Raw genomic sequence first — 25,802 nt, 5'->3', positions numbered from 1 at the left:
GTATTCTCGTCCCTTGATAAACTTAAGATTGAGTCACTGTAGTCACTTGGACTATTTTAACGATGTCTGTAATAACTTTTCGGGGCCTGCATGTTCAATCCCTCAAGAAGCCTATGGAGGAGGGACCAGCTCTCAGATTTAATCAAAAATATCTTAATTCGTGTTCCGAAGATGAACGAAGGTCTTACGGGGTTGAACAACCTGAGGGTGAGCAATTACTGACAGAGTTTTCATTTTTGGGTGAACTATCCCTTTAAGTGTGGGGTACCGGTCACCCTCTAGTTCCCTCTGTTCATTAAACATGCTTCTAAAATAATTGAAAAGTTTAACTAAAATTGGCTGTCCTGTTAAGTAAAATGTGAAGAAAACTGGTGATCACATTTAAAAGATTTGAGGATTTTGAAAGAGAAAAATTTTTTTTACCTTGTCTATTAAGGACAATGAGCAATGATTATGGTTTAATTCAACCAAAAGTATTTGTTGAGTATTTTATTTGTTGTGTTTGAGACTGCTTCCAGAGAGCTATTAATAAAACTTCCTGCAAAGAGAAACTTGTCATGCTGGAAATCAGAGAAGGGAGGGGAAAATACCCCGAGATGCTGTAATGCTGCAATTTGCTTTTTGTTTGAAGTTTTGTTTGAATAGAAGTTTAATTCTGAGAGTAGTATATAACCTATAGCAAATGTCAAATGATTGATTGACAGGTGGGCGTGGCTTTCCTTTGATCTCCCCCGCCCCTTCCGGTTCCTCCCCATCCTGTCCCGCCCCTTCCGGTTCCTCCCCTTCCTGTTACCTTTGACCTAGTTCCGCCCCTTCCTGTTACCTTTGACCTAGTTCCACCCCTTCCTGTTACCTTTGACCTAGTTTCCGCCCCTGCCGGTTACAGCTTCTGTCAAAATGCTGGATGATGACCTTTGATCTAGTTCCGCCCCTGGCGGTTACAGCTTCTGTCAAAATGATGGATGTGTGACAGTTAGTTTGATCGTTTGAAGTTCATTTGATTAAGAAAAGGGAGGTATTGGGCTTTGATGTTAACATAAGCTTTGATGTTACAGTTACAAAGTGATGTGACAGTTAGTTTGAGATGTATTGGCTTTGATGGTGACAGTTAGTTTGATTGTTTGAAGTTGGTGTTTTGGTCACCGCATCCCCTAAATATCCCTGAGCTTTATCAAGGGCAGCTGTGAAAGTGATAAGAAAAAATGGTGAAAGTTTATCTGTTCTGTAAAAGAATATAAAATAAAACCTCACACAGAAAGTGTAAAATAAATGTAGAACTATTCACTGAACCAAGCATTTCAGTTTAAATAAAATGGTGAAAGTTTATCTGATCTTTAAAAGAATATAAAATAAAATCTCGCACAAAAATTTTGAATAAAATGGAGCCACAAAAATATTGCAAACAATCCAAATGTATGAATGATATCACTCTGCCTCAAAAACCATACCGAGCGAGCGTCTATGTATGTGTGTCTTTGTCAAGGCAGGAATTTCCCCCCCTCCGCATTGCTGAGGACGTTGGAAGTTTATCTCACACAGAAGTTGAAAAAGCATTATGTTCATTTAAATGAAATGATTATAAAATTTACATTTAGTCATTCACAAATATTTGACACTGACTCAAGTTGAAAAACCATGCTGTTCAATTAAAAGTATATAAATTAAACAAAAATAAAATCATCTTACTGTTTCACCATGGTTGAAAAAAACCCACAAGTGTTTCCCCTGAAGTCTTTTCTCTCTGTCACACCAGCGTGTGGCTGGCCTGGTATCTGTTTTTGTGACACGTTCCTGAGCCCATTGAAAAGCATTGTGTTCCTTTAAAAGTGTATAAATTAAAATATGTCATATATAAAATAAATAGTTTACTAATTGTTGTTCATTTAAAATCTTACTAAATTACTGAAGTTGAAAATAATGCCGTTCATTAAAAAATCTTACTAAATTACTGAAGTTGAAAAGCATTCTGTTCATTTAAAATAAATATTTTACAAATTTACTGTACCAATTATGTTAGATTTAGATAAAAATAAAATCATCTTACATTTTCACCAGGGTTGAAGAAAAAAAAAAAATCATACAGGTAGTGCCTGCCAGCATGGACAGTGTGGGTGACAAATAAGTGATATCATCGCTGTTTTCGTACCACCGGTAATAAATTACTTTTAATTCATAAGACTTATTTTCAGGAGTGACAGTTATCAGTGAAATATGGCGCTCGTGTAATCAAAAGGTCTGGCAACCCCCTGGGAATGTGACTTGGCCTTGAACCTAAACAGTTCCATTCATAGAGTACTGAAAGAATATAGTGGACACACAGCTCCGCCGTTTTCCCATAGTTTTCCACAGGCTCTTACTGTAAAAGGCTATAAAATAGCCAAGACACATGGTCGTGTGCCATACCCCATGTCTGGACCAAAAACTTTTGCACCCTCTCTTCTATGACCACCTCATCAAAAATGCAGTGAGTACTTTCTCTATAATTCATTTATGCTATGGTGCTGTTTATCTGTATTACGCAATGCTGTTTAATTAGAAAAATTGTTTACACATAAGGAAAAGATGGTATAATTAATTAGTGTTTTAAGTAGCCCAGGCTACGTATTTGTTTTATCCACATTATGTTATTAGTATTTTTATCTGCTGTAACTGGTGATACAGATATTAAAATGTATCTACTATATTAATTTATCAAAGTATGGGTTGAAAAATATGGAGCATTGTATTATGATATTGATGTGATACAGATATTAAAATGTATCTACTGTATTAATTTATCATAAAGTATGATTTTAAAAAAAATGGAACATTGTATTATGATATCGATGTGATACAGATATTAACATGTATCTACTATATTAATTTATCATAAAGTATGATTCTAAAAATGTACAACATTGTTTATGTTCATTATGCTATGTTTTTTTTTTAAACCATATCACAAAAGTATCAGTTTAACATGACTGTTTTACAGCAATGTTTCTTTAGCATTATGCTATGTTATTTTAACTGTTGTATTTTTTATCTGATGTAACTAAATCTGCAGCATCGTTTATTTAAGCTGCGGGGTTTCCATAAAGGACCTTAAAATAAATGTTTTGGATTTATTCAGTTTTAAATCTTATTTAGAGATTATTTTAGTCAGACATGCTTATATATGCATAGGCCTATTTTATTCCTCTTCAGTTACTTACTTTTTAAATTTTGGTAGGTTACTTTTTAAATCTTCTTTTACTCTGTCTTTGATTTTAACTTTTAGCAATTTTCATGATAAATTGTTTAACATGTAAGCTATATGAATGACACTGTCACAATGTGATAAGCAAAACATATAAAAGTCAAGTCAAAGCTATTTATGTAGGCTAGCGCTTTTCATTGCCATTTAAAATAACATGGTCTTTCTTTCTCTCTCTCTCTAGAGACAGCAAACACTGAAGTACAATCAGGTAACCAAGTAACATGTTAGTATGGTTTATATTTTATTTTTAATGAGAAAACATTATAGAGTGCAACAGGCGGTTTCTGGGAGTAAAAACATTTACTTTCTCCAAACGGAAATTAATTTTAAAGACAAACCTACTGTGAGCTAAGAGGTTGTTAATACATGGTATTTGCTTCTGATCAAGCCTTCAGCTTATTTTTTTGTAAATAATCGTGTTTCACAGTTGAACTCCTGGTGAAAACTACATTACCCATGAGCCATGATGCTGTAGTGAAAATTATGTCAAACATAGTTTTTTTAAAAAAAGCAACACACTCCAAAATAGCTCTGCCCACTCCCATGAAGCACTGCAAATGACATAATCTCCCTACCCTCTCAAAATACTGAAATGTTTGTATAAGCTATATATGCATATTTATATATAAATATATATATATTTTAAAATCACTATGGGAAATAAGAATGAAAAAGGGGGGGGGGGGGGGGCACTGTTGCACTCTATGTATAATGACTGATGAACTGACAGATATTTTATGTAAACAGGCAAAATCTCTTCATCTGATGATGGTCATGTGTTTTTGCCGATCATAACTGGTTTAACTCTTGGCTCCTTAGAGATCAATATGACTTCTGCCAAACCAAATGTGCCAGCATATTGTAAGTGTAATACAAGAGAAACTATTAATACACGAGAAACTATTAAAACAGTTTTCGCCTATGTAATGTATAAAATTATTCTTAATTAATCAGTCGTAGTTAACTATTTGGGACCAATTTTAAGGAAGGTTACATTCTGGTATAACAGTGTCATGTACAAATTTGCACTACAGAATTGTTTTGTGTTTTTGGTACTATTGGATTGAGTTTTGTAGAATTAATTTTATGTGCTGTCATGCTCCTGGATTATTCAGACTCAGAATAGTAACTATTATCATAGCCTTTATCAGCCATTTATTTTACTGCAGACTTATCAACCTTATTTATTTACTGCAGATTTTATCAAAGGCACGAATTAACTCATTTCATGGCAGCAATAATAATAAAAAAAATTGACAGATGAACTGACAGATATTTAATGTAAACAGGCAAAATCTCTGCATCTGATGATGGCCATGTGTTTTCACCGATCATAACTGGTTCAAGCTCCTTCGAGATCAATATGACTTCTGCCAAATCAAATGTGCCGGCAAATTGTAAGTGTAATACACGAGAAACTATTAAAACAGTTTTCGCCTATGTAATGTATAAAATTAATCTTAATTAAGCAGTCGTAGTTAACTATTTGGGGCCAATTTTAAGGAAGGTCACATTCTGGTCTAACATTGGCATGTGCACATTTGCAATACAGAATTTTTTTATGTTTTTGGTACTATTGGATCGAGTTTTGTAGAATAAGCCAATATTAATTTATTTTATGCGGTGTCATGCTCCTGGATTATTCAGACTCAGAATTGTAACTATTACTACAGCCTTCATCAGCCCTTTATTTTACTGCAGACTTATCAAACTTATTTATTTACTGCAGATTTGATCAAAGCCAAATACTGCCCAAACGGGGATACTGGGAAAGAAGAGAAACAGGATAATACAAGGTTAGATTCAATCTTTATATTCTTTCCCATTTTGCCTTAATTTTCCTTTTTCCTGTTATTGTTTTTATTTTTATATTCTCAGATCATCAAAGGTTTCTGAAAGCAAACACCAGTCAGTTGGTTGAATAAGTGAAGAACATTGATTCAATAATTGACAATCTAGATTGCTCAATGAATCAGTTACAAATGTGTGAGTGAATCCAACACACCAGATAAAGATGAGGGAAACGCTGGACTATGTGAATTGTGAAAGCATTGCCAACGACCTGGTCAACGCTTTGGTCAAGCATGAAGAATCTCTCATGAAGAAACTGCAATAACAAGTGTTGTAGCCTATTGTTTGGCATTATGTACTTAAACAGTTTTTTAATAAATAAAATAATTTTTAATAATTGATTGGTGATGGAGTTTTAATTTTTGTATTTAGAACCAAGTATATTGTACAAGTAAGAAGAAACCAATCTGGCCATATAATGATATATTGCACATAATAAACAATGGCAAAATTTGTATTCCTTAAAAAACAGGCAATGTTTGAGAACCCTAATATTGGTGTAATCTCTGCGAGGTCTAAACCACAAATGCAAAACTTTGTGGTGGGTGATACGGGCATAGCTTTACTTAAGGAAAATATTATGGAAGTAATTTTCAAACTATATTTTATTTATTTATATTATGGTTTTCATGTCGATTTAAAGTTTTTGTTATTAACTAATACCTTTATTTTTTACATCCAGCACAAAATTTTGTTCAAAAATTGTTCTCTGACCCCAAGTAATCAGATAATGGTGTGTTCACACTCTTGTAAAGACTATGGTCTAAATTTAAAACATAATCTTTATATATGAATTCAAAAGACCAAATCACTAAGAAAACAGGGAATGAAAAGCACCGTTTATAATAAATACACAAAGTATTAACGCAAAAAGTAAGTGTATGCTGTTTCACACTTAAACTATTACAACAGAATCACATCTGACTATGCAGATAAAATTGCACAAAAGTAAATTCTAGTGATCAACTTGCTAAAGAGTATATACAACATGTGCCATTTAAAGCAAATATGAAAAGCTACTTGTGATCAGTTTTGTATGTTTGTAATTGACATTTTATATAGTCAATTAGGCCGTTTACATCTTGCTTCTTTTTGTTTTTGTACAGTTTGCAAAAACTATAGTCTCCGAGCGTGGTCAAACATATAGGAATTTATGAAAAACATGAACAGATATTTCTACATGAGATATTTCTTTTAGAACATCGTTCAGCTAAGTCTACGAAACATCGACATGAAAGATGAGTATTGCTGTTTTTCTGTTACCTATAAAACTATTATACTTCAAACTCGTCTAGCTATTGCCCATTTCACAGCACAGTCATAGATACACAGTTATTTTATGTATGTGGCTAAACAACGGTAAGCTAATGAATTACCGGCTATATTTTTACGTGAATGGCGGGATGATTCATTTTTTAATCCGTCTACACCGATACTTTGACACAAAAGTTTTAGGTCTGATCCAGAAAACAGACGGTAAGCAGTAAGTTATGAAAACATGTGATAAGCAGTTTTGGCCTACTCATCAAAATGTTTTAACATAGCGCAAGTTTCAATTGTTTGATAAATTATCTAACGATAATACCTAACTATCAACAGTTATATGTGAAACAAGCTCAGTCACATTAGAGTTGGATTCTTGTTTATATTGTACATTGTTATTGAACCGCATGTTTACCAGTGCTAGTGTTCTCAAATAGTTTACCACGGTTTCATTTTTAACAACACTATCGCAACACTTATCGTATTGCCGGGTGTGATTGTAATGTTTTGTATGGTGTCTTCTTTACACTTTCACCACATGGATATCTGTTTCCTACAGTTAGCTGTAGTGAACTCTAGGTCTTCTCTTTGTTCATATACGACAGTATGCAGATGAATTGGCTTGATTTAATAAAATGATGGTTTAAACCACATTATTTTACTATACCATTTTTAAATAGCGCTTAAATTTTATATTTTAACCCTTTATGCAAATATAGAATAGGCCTACCGCACAAGGATCTCTGAAATATTTCATCTCTTAAATATTCTCATCTAGTATTTATTCATTAAATTATTAATGCGCAAGAATCAAGACTTATAATACCATTTTATTACAAAATTGTGAAACTCCAAATCTCCGACACGGTCGCAAAGAATGAGTTAAGTGGTACAATCTTTTATTTTATAATATATAATATTACTTTTACATATACATAAAGTAGACATTAACTCCATTTATTTATGATCCAACCAGAATAGAAAGTCTCTGCACGCTACCATGTCTTTGTCTAGGGTATAGTTGACGAGGCCTTCAACTATTTCGTCAACATCTGTTTTTGCATTTTTTGACAACAGTGACGCACAGAGATCTGTTACAAACGTACACATACAGAGTAGGTCGTCGACTTCGAATTCCTAACGAGATTCAAGCATCACATCCAGAACTTTTCTGAGGATTACGCCGATCGGTTCTTTGCCGTTTAAAAACATGGGCGTCACATCGGTCCTGGATCCAACCAAGCCTCTTATGACATCCATTTCTTTTTTGAGATTTTTCACACGTTTGGAATCCCTCGCACAATCGTTATTCTCATCAAACGCAGCCTCGATGATCCTGTGCATCAAGCTAACCATCGGGCCTCTAAAATGATCTTTAAACATAGACTCTACCGTATCTCTTAAACGACAGCCATTCCCGTGGCGCACTCACATGCCGGATGATACTTGTGTCCCGCATCGCCAGAACTCGACGGGGAGTCGCTCTCCATCAGCTTTTGCGTCGCCATTTCTGAAGTTTTCAGATTTTTCGGTCCCCTATTCGATGGTGAAAGATTCTGTTAGTTCCAGAAATCTCTTGAGCGAGTCCTTGCAGCACAATCGTCCAGGCCTTGTGCGTTAACAAAGTTTTTGGGTTAGAAGTGTGAGTCGAAAAAAGTGTAGTTTGTGGCAGGCTCAGACAAACAGGAACTTCTGATCAATTCCTTCGACTTTTGATCAATGAGATGTTGCAGTAGCACAGCAGTCAGTGACTATTAGAGCTAGAACCAGGGGTTGTGTGCGATAACTGAGGCTGGTCTCTGTGTATACTTTATCAGGACAACTGATAGTGCTCAGCCCGCCCAGTAGGAGGAGTTGTATAGGGGTGTCATCGTCATGATGTCGTAAACCGCTACATAGGATTATAGCCTCATTGATTTAGAAGTAAAGTCATGGAGAAGTTATGCATATACTGCCAGAGAGAATTCAGCTGAAAATTATTTTACGATACTGTTCAGTTTATTTAAAAAATACTTTTCATTTACCGCCGTTGTATTAGCTTTCTCATTTAAACACAATGCATTGCGTTAAACTGACTTAACTCAATATTGTCATGTTGAAAGAACATGTTTCAGTTAAGTAGACCAAAATAATTACTTAAGTAAATGGAGTTAAATCAACACAATACTTTCAAACATTTTACTTTATCCATTTGAGTCGAGATTAGACAAATGAGTTGTTTTAAACATACAGTGGCAGTAACAGTTAACAGATTAATGACATGGTCCTTTTTTATACCCTAATCAGGCAACGTATCTCAGGAGACACAACTCATAAAATCCAAAATATATCAAATTTTTAAACATTTATTTTGGATATGTTTTATTTAAGTCCAGATGATATAAAAAATGAAATGAAATTATTTGTTGCTTCTTTTAAAAGAGAAGATCTTTTTAAGATAGCTACTAAAAATTAAAAAAAAATAAAAAATAAAAAATGTATCTTGATTCTTACAGATTAATAGATGAATGATCTTCCTGGATTGTTTTACAACATTTTAAAAATAACTGTATTTTTCATAAACTGGTCAGTTTATGAAAAATATTTTTCATTTAACACCATTGCGTTTTGGCTTAACTCAATATGTTCATGTTAATTAGACCAAAACAATATTTGATGCTTGTTCAATTTACTTATGTAAATGAAGTTAATCCACATACAACAAAACACAGTGATTTATCAGAAAATTACCATTGTTTGATGAAAAACTTAAATCAGCCGATGCTTAATAACTATTGAAGTTATTAAACACCCCGTGAATTCGGTAATGTTTTAATTTCACTCTAGACAATTTAATAAACGCTTCAGGGGAGAATTCTTTGGTAATTGTTAACTTAAAGTATGCACAAAAGAAATTCCATCCTATCTACTTTCTAAATGTGTGTTATGGATCTATGGCGAACAATTCACACGTGTTGGATTTTACTTAACGTTTTATGTCAACAGGTACAACCTTAACAAATGTTATCTAATAAGAAAACCTTTTACTCCGTACAGACTCTTAATGTTAGTGCATTTGCTTTAGTTCACAGAGGATGGTATCATGCAATTGTTCAATTATTGACCAATCATTTGTTAAAAACTAACCTGGAAATTGAATTAAGTGTTGTCTTTAGGAAGCAGTAAAAATTACGTCAACAAAGCTTGATGTGATGTTAAGTTGTTTCTCATTTGATGGTAATAAAATAAAAAAAACATTATGTTTGATTATTATAATTGATTATTATAATCATAAGGTTGAGTAGAATGAAAAAACATTAAAATGTATTTAAAGATATCTAGGCTTAAAAACTTTAAGAAATACAAACTTTGCCACTGTTTATTATGTGCCCGGTTTGGATTCTTCTCACTTGTACAATATACTTGGTTCTCAATACAAAAATTAAAACTCCATCACCAATCAATTATTAAAAAATACATAATGCCAAACAATACAACAGTTGTTACTGCAGTTTCTTCATGAGATATTCTTCATGCTTGAGCAAAGCGTTGACCAGGTCCTTGGCCATGCTTTCACAATTCACACAGTCAAGCGGTTCCCTCATCTTCATCACACAGTCAAGCGGTTCCCTCATCTTCATCACACAGTCCAGCAGTTCCCTCATCTTCATCACACAGTCCAGCAGTTCCCTCATCTTCATCACACAGTCAAGCGGTTCCCTCATCTTCATCACACAGTCAAGCGGTTCCCTCATCTTCATCACACAGTCAAGCGGTTCCCTCATCTTCATCACACAGTCAAGCGGTTCCCTCATCTTCATCACACAGTCAAGCGGTTCCCTCATCTTCATCACACAGTCAAGCGGTTCCCTCATCTTCATCACACAGTCCAGCAGTTCCCTCATCTTCATCACACAGTCAAGCGGTTCCCTCATCTTCATCACACAGTCAAGCGGTTCCCTCATCTTCATCACACAGTCCAGCAGTTCCCTCATCTTCATCACACAGTCAAGCGGTTCCCTCATCTTCATCACACAGTCAAGCGGTTCCCTCATCTTCATCACACAGTCCAGCAGTTCCCTCATCTTCATCACACAGTCAAGCGGTTCCCTCATCTTCATCACACAGTCCAGCAGTTCCCTCATCTTCATCACACAGTCCAGCAGTTCCCTCATCTTCATCACACAGTCAAGCGGTTCCCTCATCTTCATCACACAGTCAAGCGGTTCCCTCATCTTCATCACACAGTCAAGCGGTTCCCTCATCTTCATCACACAGTCAAGCGGTTCCCTCATCTTCATCACACAGTCAAGCGGTTCCCTCATCTTCATCACACAGTCCAGCAGTTCCCTCATCTTCATCACACAGTCCAGCGGTTCCCTCATCTTCATCACACAGTCCAGCAGTTCCCTCATCTTCATCACACAGTCAAGCGGTTCCCTCATCTTCATCACACAGTCAAGCGGTTCCCTCATCTTCATCACACAGTCCAGCAGTTCCCTCATCTTCATCACACAGTCAAGCGGTTCCCTCATCTTCATCACACAGTCAAGCGGTTCCCTCATCTTCATCACACAGTCCAGCAGTTCCCTCATCTTCATCACACAGTCAAGCGGTTCCCTCATCTTCATCACACAGTCAAGCGGTTCCCTCATCTTCATCACACAGTCAAGCGGTTCCCTCATCTTCATCACACAGTCCAGCAGTTCCCTCATCTTCATCACACAGTCCAGCGGTTCCCTCATCTTCATCACACAGTCCAGCAGTTCCCTCATCTTCATCACACAGTCAAGCGGTTCCCTCATCTTCATCACACAGTCAAGCGGTTCCCTCATCTTCATCACACAGTCCAGCAGTTCCCTCATCTTCATCACACAGTCAAGCGGTTCCCTCATCTTCATCACACAGTCAAGCGGTTCCCTCATCTTCATCACACAGTCAAGCGGTTCCCTCATCTTCATCACACAGTCCAGCAGTTCCCTCATCTTCATCACACAGTCCAGCGGTTCCCTCATCTTCATCACACAGTCCAGCAGTTCCCTCATCTTCATCACACAGTCAAGCGGTTCCCTCATCTTCATCACACAGTCCAGCAGTTCCCTCATCTTCATCACACAGTCCAGCAGTTCCCTCATCTTCATCCGGCGTGTTGGATTCGCTCGCACATTTGCAACTGATTCATTGTACAAGTCAAGATCGTCAATGATTGGATCAATGTTCTTCATATTTTCAACCAACTGATTGGTGTTTGCTTTCAGAAACCCTTGATGATCTGAGAATATAAAATATTGAGAAATTAAAACAGGAAAAGGAAAATGGGAAAGAATATAAAGAATGAATCTAACCTTGTATTGACCTGTTTCTCTTCTTTCACAGTCGTCCCTTTTGGACAGTATTTGGCTTTGATAAAATCTGTAGTAAAATAAATAAGTGCCGTAAATAAAAGGCTATAGTTACAATTCTGAATAATCCAGGAGCATGACACCAGATAAGATAAATTCATCATGACTTATTCTACAAAACTTGATCCAATAGTACCAAAAATATTTCACATTTTTACATGACGCTGTTAGATCAGAATGTAACTGTCCTTAAAATTGGTCCCAAATAGTTAACTCCGACTTCTCAATTAAGATTAATTTTATACATTACATTGGCGAAAAACTAGTTTAGAAAGTCTAGAAAAACTAGAAAAATAGTTTCTCATGTATCACACTTACAATTTGCCGGTACATTTGATTCGGCAGAAGTCGTGCTAATCTCGAAGGAGCTTGAACCAGTTACGATAGGCGAAAACACATGGCCACCATCAGATGCAGAGATTTTGCCTGTTTACATAAAATATCTGTCAGTTCATCTGTCAATTGTTCATTTATTTTATTATTACAACCATGAATTGAGTTAATTTGTGGCTTTGATAAAATTAGCAGTAAATAAAAGGCTATAGTAATGTAGTATAGTAAAATAATCCAGGAGCATGACAAATTTGTACATGACGCTGTTAGATCAGAATGTAAATTTACAATTGGTCCCAAATAGTTAACTCGGACTGCTTAATTAAGATTAATTTAATACATTACATAGGCAAAACTGTTTTATTACACTTACAATTTGCCGGCACATTTGATTTGGCAGAAGTCATATTGATCTCAAAGGAGCCAAGAGTTAAACCAGTTATGATAGGCGAAAACACATGACCATCATCAGATGAAGAGATTTTGCCTGTTTACATAAAATATCTGTCAGTTCATCTGTCAATTGTTCATTATACACCCAATAGAGTACCTGCCCCCTTTTTCACAGTCGCTGGTTACCGGAAGTGTTTTTACTTCCAGAAAACGCCTGTTGCACTCTATAATGTTTCTCATTAAAAATAAATATAAACCACACTAACATGTTACTTGGATACCCGATTGTCCAGCAGTGTTTGCTGTCTCTAGAGAGAGAAAGAGAGAGAGAGAGAGAGAGAGAGAGAGAGAGAGAGAGAGAGAGAGAGAGAGAGAGAGAGAGAAGGAAATACTATGTTATTTTAAATGGAAAAAATCATGCAATCATCCTATAGGCAGTAACGCAGTGCATTACAGTACAATGATGAAGTTTACAGTTCTTTTCCATTCAAGGGAGCATAATATCATAAATATTGAACCATCTGAAAGAAGACGCTTGACAGTGTCCCAGCGTCAGAATGTATAACTAAATTATGAGAATGTGTATTGTGAAATACGCTAGGCTATATGAATAGCTTTGACTTAACTTTTATATATTTTATCACATTGTGCCATTCATATTTATAGCTTACATTTTAAACAATTTTATCATGAAAAAAGTGCTACAAGTTAAAATCAAAGACAAATTAAAAGAAGAATTAAAAAGTAGCCTACCAAAATTTAAAAAGTAAGTAACTGAAGAGGAATAAAATACAGATTAAATAATTAAATAGGCCTATGCACATATAACCATGTCTGACTAAAATAATCTAAATAAGATTTAAAACTTAGGGTTAGGGTTAGAATAACCTGAATAAAAACCAAAACATTTATTTTAAAGTCCTTTATGGAAATTCCGCAGCGGCCAACTACAGTAAAGTTAGTTACAGGGGGGGCGCCAAAATATGACTCCAAAAACATTTGATATAGAACATATAACAATGTGTAAGAGCAACAAAGCATGCTAGAGTGTAAGCTAAACAGCAATAGCACGTTTAAAACACTAATGAATTATACCGTCTTTTCCTTATGTATAAACAATCTTTTTAAATAAAACACCGTAGCATAAATGAATTATAGAGACAATACTCACTTTTAGACATGTCTTTTGATGAGGTGGTAAGAGGAGTGAGGGTGCAACAGTTTTTGGTCCAGAAATGATTTGTCTTGGCTATTTATACTATACAGAAGAGGCTGGGCAAAATACTCTTGGAAAACGTCAGAGCTGTGTGTCCACAATGTTCTTTCAGTATGGAGTCCTCACAGCCATGAGGTCTACGGTAGGTCATCATTGACATTTTTTTATCACCTCTTGTTTTTTTCAGGTTACACACGGCAATAAATTACTATAACCGCTTAAGGACTAAGTTGTAGGGTATTTGACAAAAAAGCCTCCAAAATGGAGGAGGTCAAAGGGCTCTCCCAAAGTCTGTTCATGTGGCCTGTCGCATCAACAAAGGCTAACATTTTAAAATTCTACATATATTTTGAGTAGATAACCGATAGTATAGCCACTCTCAGTAAAGGGGTTCACCCTGTGTGTTTCCACAATGAATAAGGATAGTTTGGGAGATACAAGAAAAGTAAAAATGATCTAATAGGTACAATAGATCATAGCTACCGTAGAAAAAGTAAGATCATGCTTTGAATTAAGATGAGTAAAATTAAATATTCGCTCAAGACAAACTTTTTCTTATGCAGCGTCATGGACCACAGAGGCACATCGCGTCTCTGAACATGTGTGGTGATTTTCTAAATGATACAACTTAATCTAAATAAGAGCAATGTAGAGTCCTGGGATTTCTTTTAAAACAACAAAATCATTGTGACAACATGTTTCATGTCGCATGGACAAAAAATACTGTTTGAAATAAGATCTAAGACGCCAAAGCACAGTTCTTGATTTATAAAAAATTATTTTTTATTTTTTGAACAAACGATGTTTAGTCAAAATAAAACCTTAGGTTAAATTTATGAAAATCATTTATATCATACAGAAGTAGAAGATAAATAGAAGATACGATTTTAATAAAACTTTACAGATTTGATTTAAACGGTCTTTTAATTTGAAAAGATCTCATTTAAACATTTTAAGATTATGCTTTTAAATGAGTCTAATATGAATAAAACAGTGGAAAGCAGACTAACTTTGCATATGCTGGGGCATTGTGACCCCAGAGGCTCATCTGGCCTGTCACTCCTCTCGTCTCTGTGAGGGTGTGAAGCTTCATCTCACCCTGTAGTTTATCCCTGAAGGTTCTGGGAGGTTTTTTTTTTTATGACATCTTAAACTATATTTTTTTATTTTTTTATTGTTAGTTTCTACTACTTCTTCAGTTCTATGAAAATGTAAGGAGTTTTTATTTTTTATATATATTAATTTAGCTAAAACTAAGGTTAAATTGTTTGAACACAGTTTGTCATTATACATTGAGTTATATACTTTATTTGATTTTATGGAAACCAACTTAGTGTGTGAGAGCGCAGAACGGTATGTAAAAAAACAATGTAAAAATACAGTTTTCCGTGATGGCCGTGTTTAGGTGTACGGGGTAGAATATGCTGTTACAGTACAAAAATCATTATGGCTATATTAATAACAATTATACTTTAGGTCACCGTTAAACAAAAATCATTACAGTAATCTTCTAAAAGATATGAATGTATTAAAACTGTAAAGATTTAATTTAACAATCTTTTCATTTTTAAAAGATCATATTTAAACTTTTACGATTATGCTTTGAAATAAATTTAGTACGAACAAAACTTTGGCTCTGGAAAGGCGTTAGCAGACTAACATTACATGGTGCACAGAGGCTCATCTGCTCTGTCACCCTATATCCTGAAGCTAACATTATTGTAAAGTAACGTATTTCTCTGAAGTTGTGCTTGTGATCGGAAGGAGCTTATAAGCAGGCTATCAATGGGGCTCAGCCTGAGGCATCACAGATTCTAAAAGTCTTCATTGTTGCTCTCTCACTACAGATAGGCCTATGTGGGGATTTTCTCACAGATACTACTTGAGGAATTATTAAACATTTCACACAAAGTGCGAGATAACTTGTGAGAGCCGCAAATTTCAAAGTTCTTTACATGCACCCTGATAAATAAAAAAATATGATATCATGTGATATCATGTGATATCATTCATACATTGGATTGTTTGCAATACTTTTGTGACTTTATGACAGGTAAACTTTCACCATTTTATTTAAACTGAAATGCTTGGTTCAGTGAATAGTTGTACATTTTATTCAAACTTTTTGTGTGAGGTTTTATTTTATATTCTTTTACAGAACAGACAAACTTTCACCATTTTTTCTTATCACTTTCACGGCTGACCCATTTATACATGCTGCTGTTCAGGAATGCAGGGGCGGTGACCAAAACACCAACTTCAAACAATCAAACTAACTGTCACCATCAAAGCCAATACATCTCAAACTAACTGTAACATCACTTTGTAACTGTAACATCAAAGCTTATGTTAACATCAAGGGCCAATACCTCCCTTTTCTTAATCAAATGAACTTCAAACGATCAAACTAACTGTCACACATCCATCATTTTGACAGAAGCTGTAACCGCAAGGGGCGGAACTAGATCAAAGGTCATCATCCAGCATTTTGACAGAAGCTGTAACCGGAAGGGGCGGAAACTAGGTCAAAGGTAACGGGAAGGGGCGGAACTAGGTCAAAGGTAACAGGAAGGGGCGGGACTAGGTCAAAGGTAACAGGAAGGGGCGGGACTAGGTCAAAGGTAACAGGAAGGGGCGGGACTAGGTCAAAGGTAACAGGAAGGGGATGAACCGGAAGGGGCGGGACAAGGGGCGGGACATGAAGGGGAGGGACCGGAAGGGGCGAGGGAAGATCAAAGGAAAGCCACGCCCACCTGTCAATCAATCATTTTACAGTTGCTATAGGTTATATACTAGTTCTGAGAGAATATAAAGATACAATTGAAAGAGTTAAGAAAAGATACTTAGACCAATATGGTTAACATGAGATTTATGAATTGTTACATTTTGAAATCAATTAAAAAATTACAGAAATTGTTAAAATTAGCCTATAAATCATAATAATAAGAATATGCATTCTAAAATAATTAAGAAATTTTTAATCATAAAGAAACTTTTATGAGTTAAACTTTGATTTATTTATGTAAATGAGATATATAAGACTGAGCAATTAGGTGTTCAAAGTAATAAATAAATAATAAGATATTAACTGCACGTGTTTAAATATTATACTCTCTATCTGATGGTGTCTAGAATTTGTATCCCGTTATCCCTGGGAGACAGTGTGGGAAAACATTTAACCATTGCAGATATTCTAAGAGTCAATGGTTTATGTTCAACTAAGATAATTTTTGTGCATTATGCATAGTTTGAGAATTGAGGTTGAGTGACCAATTTAAATATAAATTGTGATTTGAACAAGCACATAACATATATCTTACAGTCATTTTATTTTGGTTTCTTGAAGAGGAAAAAAAGTTTTTCCTGCTTTTTCCTGTGTCTTTGCAATGAAGAAATGCTTGCTCAATAAAATGAGGAACTGCTGTGTTGATAACCAGATGAGATATTTAGTTTATAAACTGTAAGTTTAATTTGAGTTTTGCAGTTCTCTGAGTGTTCAGAATTTCAGACACCGGCCCTGGAAAGTTGGATGACTGCAGAGAGAGAAAGAGGAAGTGGTGCCCTCAGCTCTCTAGCTCCTGATAGAGGAAGTGGACACTTCTGAGGGGTCAGCTCAGGACAGTGCAGTGAAAAGGTGACAAATTCACTTGAGACTTTCCTAAAGACAATTTTGCCATGCATTATGCAATTTTGTGCCAGGGTGGATCAAAAGCCAGACCGAGAGTGCCATCAAAGCCGGATGATCAAACGTATCAGCCCAACAAATCAACTGAAAAACAATCCACACAGAAAAGAAATACTTCCATCCCCTAACTGGGCCAGGTGCTGCATTTTCAATGATCACTACAGAGAACGTTTCAAATTTAGTAAATTATTACATTAACTTGATTGTTTTGGATTATCAACTGGTTACAGCAATTCTTAATATCTTAAACTAACTCTCTGAATCTGCTTTCAATAAGGACCAGTCCAGCAGGCCTAATACAGGAAGTTCAAAAGCAGAAGTGAGAGATTGACTCACCAATCAGTTAAAACACTGGATTTGAAAGTGAGTGTTATTACTTAACCGATAGTGGTAAAAGAAAAAATATTGGTCACTCCATTTCATTTAATGGTAATTTTCTAGATTCAATAAAAACAATGAATCTAATTATAAACTTTTGAAATCACATGCTGTCCCATCTGAGGTACGAGATAGAAATGTTTTTTATTTTTGTCCATGGATCCGAGATTGTGAGAGGATCTCCAAATTTTCTTTTAAATAGCTTATGAGCAACAATGAAAAAGTTTGAAAATTGAAATTGTGCAATGAATGACAAATTTTATTCGAGAAATTAAAATTGTCTCTCTCAACTGCAAATATAGGTCTATATGGTTATTATTTTAAAGTGTTTAATCTATTTGATTTTGCATCGGACAATTGACAATTGATATTCTAACGTTTAGACACTGTCGCAAGGGGAATGCCACAGTGTGTCTACGTTCAGTAGCTTCTGTCGTAAAAGTTGTTACCGTTCGGATTTGGTGGTTGTCACGGTTTGGGTTTTGTTTCTTGTTCCTGGTTCTTGTCTGTCATGTGATCCCCTGTTCTAGTCATGTGATCTGCCTTGTGTTCCCCTGTCTGTTGTGTCATTGGTAGATTGTTTAAATGTTCACAGGTGTCCCTTGTCTTGTTGTTAGTCCTGTATGTATTTAAGCCCTGTGTCTTGTTGAGTCTTTGTGAGTTCTTGATGTTTTAGTGTTGATCAGTTATGCAGTTCCTCCAGACCCTGCCTCATCTCTGCTTCCTCCTTGCTTCAACCTCACCACCATCGTAACAGAAGAACTCACCAACATGAATCCAGCAGCACCACTGACCCAGATGGATCTAGCAGGTATTGTCCAGGACCCGCTGAGAAAGCTGTGTACCATCTAACAATATAATTGCAGCATTGAGGATTATGTGGAGTTTATTATTTATAGTCATCTCGTTCCTGGTGATGATGTCATGCTAAAGGAGTATTTCTGGAGTGGACTAGACCCGGACATAAAAATGAATTTGCCAGAAGAAGACCCCTGCTGGACTCTGGCACAGTTTATAGACTTTGTCCTGGAGTTTTGCGGGTCTCCCTTCACAGTAGGCGAGGTGGAGAAGCCTGCTGGCGGACCGCCCAGTTCTCCAGCGAGGCCTGTGTCCGAACCGCCCATATCTCAAGTGAAGCCTGCCGCCGAGCCTGTCCATGTCCAGCCAGAGACCGTCCAGCCAGAGACCGTCCAGCCAGAGACCGTCCAGCCAGAGCTTCACGTCAGCCACGTCCAGCCAGAGCTTCACGTCAGCCACGTCCAGCCAGAGCTTCACGTCAGCCACGTCCAGCCAGAGCCCGAGCCCGTCGCCTGCCCGCCAGAGCCTGAGCACACCGCACGTGAGTCCACTCAAGATACAGCGCTGATTGTGATGTCTGCGGCGATTCTGTGTGTGTGGGCTACACACACATCAATGATGGCCCATGAGCCCAATTCCGAGTCCCATGATGGGCTGGTCCCCTCCGATCCTGCGCCGGTCCCGTCCGATCCTGCGGGAGAGCCCGCTGATCCTGCGGCAGAGCCCGCTGATCCTGCGCCAGAGCCCGCTGATCCTGCGCCAGAGCCCGCTGATCCTACGCCTAAGAAAAGTTTGGGGGGGGGGGGGGCTGTAGGACTCTGGATGGGACTATGAAGGCCGCACCGCCATGGCCGCCCGAAGGGTCTTCTCCGCCATGGCCGGCCGAAGGGTCCTCTCCACAGTGGCCACCCGAAGGGTCTTCAACGCCGTGGCCGCCCAAGGGGTCTTCTCCGCCGTGGCCGCCCGAAGGGTCTTCTCCGCCGTGGTCGCTCACGAGCCAGGTCCACCCATGCTCCGTGGCCCAGGCTCGCCATTCCTGTGTCCTGGTTCCTGGTCCCAGTGCGAGCCTGGCCCTCCGTCCCTCCCCCAAGACCGCCTCCACTCACCACCCTCCAGAACTTGTGTTTTTTGTTTTGATGGGCGTCGGGAGCCGCCCATAGAGGGGGGGCTATGTCACGGTTTGGGTTTTGTTTCTTGTTACTGGTTCTTGTCTGTCATGTGATCCCCATGTTCTAGTCATGTGATCTTGCCTTGTGTTCCCCTGTTTGTTGTGTCATTGGTTGATTGTTTAAATGTTCACAGGTGTCCCTTGTCTCGTTGTCAGTCCAGTATGTATTTAAGCCCTGTGTCTTGTTCAGTCTGTGTGAGTTCTTGATGTTGTAGTGTTGATCAGTTATGCAGTTAGTTTGAGGTTTGTTGTTTTGTTCCAGAGTCTTGTTCCTAGCCCGAGGCTTCGCCTAGTTTTGAGTTTATTTAATAAAGAGTGTATGCTGCATTTGGACCCTGCCTCATCTCTGCTTCCTCCTTGCTTCAACCTCACCACCATCGTAACAGAGGTATTCCACTTCGTAATATATATATATTCCCCATTCAGTTCTTAAACTGGTACGACAGACAAAAAGGTATGATTCTCTGGCCAGAGAGGGGTGAATGTGAAAGTGTGTGAATGTGAATGTATGAAATAAGGTGTTCTGAGAAACACAAAGACAAGATGTCAATCAAAACAGCTATATCTAAATTTATTAAGTGGGCCCACAAATATGACCACAGGTTAAAATATGCCCACAGGGGGAGAAGAAAATAGGCCCAATAAATTAAGGGCCATGGATGATTTTGGCTAACTATCCTGAGATGGGTTATTGTAATGGCAGAAAGAAACAATGCCACATATGCGCAGCGTATAACTTTGGGAAGGCAGAGAGCAAGCTTGCTCTGTCCTCCACATACTTAACTTTTTCCTTTTACAGGATGTCATGATGGATCGCATCGAACAGAACTGGTTCTGTTTCAAATGTATAAAATATTGTAATGTTACTGTTTAACATGAAATTCACAGGTCTCATCAGATAAGGAAGACCGGCCAGACAAGCAGATGAGTTAATAGATTACACGTTTTTCCCTTCATCGGGAAAAAACGGCAAGCACCGGCGTGGAGGTTGCACTCGTGACGGCAAAAATCTCTCATCTAATTTTAATTTAGAAGCAGACTCCTGTCTAGTCACTGGCCATACAATGCTGAGTTTTTCTACAGCTCTTGTTAATACCTCCACTAGCTCATCACTTTCGGGAGTGTAAGGTGGCGAATCCTCCACATCTACCTCATTTATAACTGGTGCCTCAGCCCGAGCGGAATAAACCGCAGCGCGTGCTTCCGAACACGGGACTGAGGCACTGGATCTCACAGGTGAAGGGAGAGATAAGGCAGAGCCCGTCTCTAACCCTGCTGAGAGATCCATCTGCGATCCCCACGATACGCGTCGTCGCTCTGCCTCGGCAAGAGCGGGACCCGAACCGCGGGGAGCGCACACCGAACCGCTCTCCTCGAAGAGAGACAATATTTGTCAGAGATCCACCGGCCTTGCTTCTTCTAGGGAGATTGTCTGAGAACTGCTCGAGAATACTCCTGGCCGTGATTAAAGCATTTAAAGGATATTTGTTGTAGTCTGTCTGATATTTCTGCTGCGCAGCAGGACAGTTTAGGGTAAGTTAGAATTAATACAATGTAAACTCGGCTGTAGTCGATTAGTAGAGTCGCTGGAGTATAGGATTTTAAACGGATGCTGTAGTCGATTTGTAGACTCGCTGATGTATAGGATTTAAGTGTCGATTAGTAGACGCTTGGGCGATTTAACTGGGTGCCCCAGATAAAAGAGCTCTAGAGACCTTACTACCAATCTCAAGTGATGGTGTTCAATTTAAAAGCACTAGAGACCTTACTATCAATCAAAAGTGATAGTGTTCAAATAAAATAATTAGGTTCCAGGTACGCAGTTAGGTTTAGGGAAAAATCCACTACAGCCTTCTCTGACGAAGAAATCTCAGATTAGCCGCGCATATAAATGGTACCAGAATAAATTAATCTGATTATGGGCGAAGAAATCCCCATTTTGAAGGCGATTGAGCGATGTTCCTCAATCACCGATTAAGGCCTTATTATTATTCGTTACGTCATTGTATTCATATTAAACCGCTGAACCACTCATATGAAACAATCGCGTCGAATTAGTGGTGTAAAATCTAGCCTAGCTAACTAGTTATTCGCCATTGTCTGTGAAGGGACTGTGCTGTTTTGATTTGTGAAAGAGTTGCATGATGCATCACTTGCATGCAACGTCATTGTGGCTAAACTGGAGTTCTCAATGCAAACTTTCAGCACAACCGAGCGCTGCTCCGCTTGATTTGTGTTGTTGGTTGGCATTGGTCTCTTAGCAACGCATGACAAAGGACGCTGTAGGACGACAAATGAGAGCAGGCACTTCTGAAAATCTTAATAACAGCACTAACTCCACAGACCCTTGTGTAAACAAGGGATTGCGTGTAGCCAAATCCTACACGCATACAAGTTAAAGCCCTTTTACCTCGACTGATAGCTTTAGAAATGTGTGAGCGTAAAGTGTAACCTTTAAACCAAAGGTGGGCGCTAGAGCTATTACTGGCGTTTTAACCCTACTCTGCTCTCGGAAGTAACATTCTGTGAACAATTAACAGAGTTGCTAGCGGAGTTTCTCAAATGTAATGACACGGGCGAGGTTTCTGACTCTACACTATGGGAAAGCCTAAAGGCTGTCTTGAGAGGACATATTATTTCTTACGAGTCCAGTCTAAAAAAGCAAAGGTTAAAACGCCTTTCAGAAATTGATAATCGTCTTACTCGGCTGGAGGACACTTACAGAGATTCAGCAGACTCAGAAGTGCTTAACGGACTTAAATTGCACTTAAATTGGAATATAACTCGATTCTTTCGAACCAAGTGAATAATATGTTGCTGAAAGTGAAGCAAAAACAATTTGAACTTGGGGACAAACCAGACAAATTGCGTTCTCGTCAGCTGAGGGGGCTACAAGCCTCTAGAGCAATTCATAAAATCAAGAACAAAAATGGTGTTGTTCTAACAATTCCCGGTGAAATCAATGATACATTTAAAGAATTTTACGAAAAATTATACAAATCTAGGGGTTGTTATGGCCCCTCGGCTTTGGCTGATTTCCTTCATTCATTACATCTTCCAAAGTTGGGTTGCTCTGAGCAGGCAGCTTTGAATGCTGACATAACGGTAGAGGAAATACTAGCTGCGATTAAATCTTTCCCCAGTGGCAAGGTGCCTGGCCCAGATGGTTTCGGGATCGAATTTTACAAAAGATTTGCGCAGGTGCTCTCTCCTTTGCTGTTGAGGATGCTTAATCATTCTTTTGACATACATAAACTTCCCCGCCATACATAAACTTCCCCCACCACCCCGACCAATCTGGTTTTATTCCTGGCCATTTTTCTTTTTTCAATGTCAGGCGTTTAATGAATATCTTATACAATAGATTCGATTCTAAAGCTAGCGTTGCAATTCTTGCCTTAGATGCAGAAAAGGCGTTTGACCAAATTGAGTGGGATTATATTTTAACTGTGATTAGAGAACTTGAAATGGGTGATGCATTTGCCTCTTGGGTGAAGTTATTATACCTCCATCCTTAGGCTTCAGTTCTCACCAATTTTAAGAAGTCATCGCAATTCCAATTACACAGAGGCACTCGACAGGGCTGCCCTCTCTCGCCTTTGCTTTTTGCAATAGCAATCGAACCTCTCGCTCTTGCAATTGAAAATAACCCTTTAATTTCGCCCTTGAATTTAGGCCAAATTAACCATCATATCTCCCTCTACGCAGATGACATCATTCTGTATCTAAGCAACCCTGAACAGTCTATTACACCCTTACTAAATCTGTTGAGAACATTTGGTAAACTCTCCGGTTATTCAGTAAATTGGCAAAAAAGTGGATTCTTGGCTGTGACTAGCAATATTGATCCAATTTTTATGCGTAGTCTACCTTTTAAAATAGCCATAAACAGTTTGAAATATCTCTGAGTTAATATACCTAGAAACCCAAAAGATATATATATAAGCTTAATTATTTAACAATGTTTGAAAACCTAAAATACAATATTAAATGCTGGAGGACCTTACCACTATCAATGATGGGGCGTCTGAATGCTATTAAGATGGTGACGTTACCCAGATTCTTGTATCTTTTCCAGAATTTGCCGATTTATTTACACCAAAAGTTCTTCAAAACTGTAGATTCTATTGCGCTGCCTTTTGTCTGGGACTGCAAAGCACACAGAATATCTAAAATACATGTGTGTAAGCCTAGGTCGCTGGGGGGTTTGGGTTTGCCAAACTTTCAACATGACTACTGGGCTGCCAATTGTAGAGCCTTAACTTACTGGCAGGACCAGCACCCCGACAGTCCCTCAACTGAGATCCCTTCATGGCTTATGATTGAGCAAGGTGTCTCACTCTCACTCTCCACATTACTTTTTGCTGTCCCAGCGACATTTAAAGCCACAGTAGGATCCCATTTTATGATTAATAATTCTCTTAGGATATGGCTTCAGATTGGTAAGGCATTTAAATTGCCAAATACCTCTCTTCTTGCTCCTGTCTGTCGTAACCATGCCTTTAAACCTTCACTATTAGACCCAGTGTTCACAGGTTGGGCCAGAAAAGGAATCCTTACCTTGAGAGATTTATATATTGACAATAATTTTGCCACATTCACTCAACTAACAGATAAATATGACCTTCCTGCTTCACATTTCTTTAGATACCTACAAATTAGAAATTATGTTCGTTCCGCTGTGCCAAATTTTGAAATACTATCAGCCGATAGTGAATTACATAAATTGCTTACCTGCGTTCCCAAAACTCCATAGTTAGTTACAAAATTTGTTCTTCACAAGTCATTTAGATTTTTCCACTATTCATCAGAAAAATGTTTGGGAAGAGGAACTAGATGATCAGCTCTCTGAGGAGGACTGGGAAAAATGTCAAAAAAATATATACACCTGTTCTATTAATGCCAGGCACCAACTTATTCAGTATAAGGTGTTGCACAGATTACATTACTCAAGGGTTAAACTTAATTCTTTCTATCCTACTATCTCCCTTCTCTGCAATAAGTGTGAGTTTGCGGAGGGCTCTCTTGGTCATCTTTTCTGGCCATGCCCAAAACTGGGTGAATTCTGGTCAGAAGTTTTTCAGTTTCTTTCTGAAGCTTATGCTTGTGAGCTTCCCTTGGATCCTGCGACTGCCATTCTTGGCTGGTCAGCCTCTTTGTTGCGCCTTAATAATGCTACCCGACTGCCTATACAGTATGGTTTGATGATTGCCAAAAATCTATACTCTGCATGTGGAAGAAAAATTCGAAGCCACTATTCAAGTTTTGGTTGTCAGAACTTTCCTCCACTCTGCACGTGGAAAGACTCAGATATATTATTTCTGGAAATATAGAGAAATTTGAAGCCTCTTGGAGGCCTCTTTTCAATCACTTGTTAAAAATCAACAATGATGAAGCTATTTAATGTTTTTCTATTCATTTTTTTAAATTGTTTTTTTTTATTAAGATTTTATTGTTATTTCCGTTGACCTCTGTCTTTAATGCAAAGATGTACAATGAGATGTACAATCTCACCTGGTTTATAATGTCTCACTTGGCAAACATCTGTTTTGACCTTCCTTGCCTGTGCCTGGTGATGTGGTTTTCTGCACATTTGAATCTAACTGAAGGAGTTTTTTTTTGTGTGTGTGTGTTTGGTTCTGTCCTGTGATTGTATTGTCTATTTGTCTGAAAACCTGAAAATCTACAATAAATATAATATAAAATAAATAAATAAATAAAAACATTTAAACCAAAGATGATAGACTTTGGGCCTTGGTCCTTGAAAAAAAAGGGATAACTTAGTGATTTGAACACGAGTAATGAGAGTCAAAGCTCCTCGAAGCTTTGAATCAAAGGAGTCACAAATGATTCTTTGTTTTGAAGCACCCTTGCTGGCGACCCCTGCTGGTCAGTCAGCGTAAGTGTAGCAAAAACTCAAATCAATGAAACACCTTTTATAAACCAATCGCAAAGGTTTTATCAAAGGTGTAATCATGTAATGGCAATCCGCGAACTATCTAATACCTTTTAATATGAGGTGTCTCTCAAGGCACGATATCTTAGTAAACTGTAGGGCTCGTTTTATGAAAGCTTGGTCAATCAGACCAATAAGCAGT

At 37.8% G+C, this 25,802-nt stretch overlaps 1 protein-coding gene and 3 long non-coding RNA genes across 4 annotated transcripts in view; 2 read left to right on the top strand and 2 right to left on the bottom strand.

Moving 5' to 3' along the window:
• LOC143724545 (zinc-binding protein A33-like) overlaps window positions 1-25,802 on the bottom strand; it is a 145,569-nt gene that overhangs the window by 7,169 nt on the left and 112,598 nt on the right. The gene's annotated exons all lie outside the window — the stretch shown is intronic.
• On the top strand, window positions 4,595-5,158 carry LOC143724514 (uncharacterized). Its single transcript, XR_013197397.1, has 3 exons — window positions 4,595-4,635; window positions 4,968-5,034; window positions 5,117-5,158. It is a non-coding gene; the product is annotated as an uncharacterized LOC143724514 (long non-coding RNA).
• LOC143724536 (uncharacterized) lies at window positions 11,287-12,158 on the bottom strand. The gene is made up of 3 exons (XR_013197401.1): window positions 12,052-12,158; window positions 11,677-11,743; window positions 11,287-11,603 (listed from the first exon to the last, which is right to left on the bottom strand). It is a non-coding gene; the product is annotated as an uncharacterized LOC143724536 (long non-coding RNA).
• On the top strand, window positions 17,997-20,323 carry LOC143724552 (uncharacterized). Its single transcript, XR_013197404.1, has 2 exons — window positions 17,997-18,202; window positions 20,093-20,323. It is a non-coding gene; the product is annotated as an uncharacterized LOC143724552 (long non-coding RNA).

The sequence above is a fragment of the Siphateles boraxobius genome, unplaced genomic scaffold, assembly GCF_051911475.1.
Source record: "Siphateles boraxobius isolate OS27281-9 unplaced genomic scaffold, OSU_SipBor_1 75, whole genome shotgun sequence".
Lineage (NCBI taxonomy): Eukaryota > Metazoa > Chordata > Actinopteri > Cypriniformes > Leuciscidae > Siphateles > Siphateles boraxobius.
The sequence above is the reverse complement of the archived record's forward strand: the minus strand, read 5'-3'. Positions and strand labels throughout refer to the sequence as shown.